Source organism: Morus notabilis, unplaced genomic scaffold, assembly GCF_000414095.1.
Source record: "Morus notabilis unplaced genomic scaffold, ASM41409v2 Scaffold74, whole genome shotgun sequence".
NCBI lineage: Eukaryota > Viridiplantae > Streptophyta > Magnoliopsida > Rosales > Moraceae > Morus > Morus notabilis.
Window position 1 is genome coordinate 516,958 of NW_010359622.1, and position 710 is coordinate 517,667.

Sequence of the window (710 nt, forward strand, 5' to 3'; positions counted from 1 at the left end):
TTTAACATATCTTTTACAATTAATATCAAGAATCCCATATTACTAACGCCACACAAAAAACGATCAAGAAACAAATCCAATAGATAGGAAGCATAATCGAAAGTTACACAAAGAAAACAAACACACAAACGATGAAAACCACGTTATTGTAAACAAAAAACGAACGAAGCAAAAAAATGGCAAAAAAAAAAAAAAAAAAAAAAAAATTCACACATAACAAGAATAAAGTTTTCAAGTAGAGAGACGATTATTAATGCCCGAAATAATAGAAAATGTTTAGGCAGCCAATGAAGGGAGAAGCTACTTAACTCAGCACTTTTTGACACACTTAAATGCACCGCATCACCAGGGAGAAGACAAAAATTAGCTAGCATCCCTTATTGTCTCATTTTGACTTAGTGATTTTAAAAAAATTATTTAGAAGTAATTGTTACAAAAAATAGCTGAGTGTTTGGTAAACTATAATTATAGTAGCTGTGCTAATTCTAAAATCAGTGTAATAGCGTTTGGTAAATTATAAGGTTAAATTGTTGTGGATAGCTAAAAATTACGACTATATTATATTATACTATAATATAATATATATAATTATAATATAATATATATTTATTATTATATTTAATATAATAAAAACTATTATTATATAATATATTATATAATTATGATATAGAAAATAATAATAATATTAAAATAATAATGGAAAGAATTAA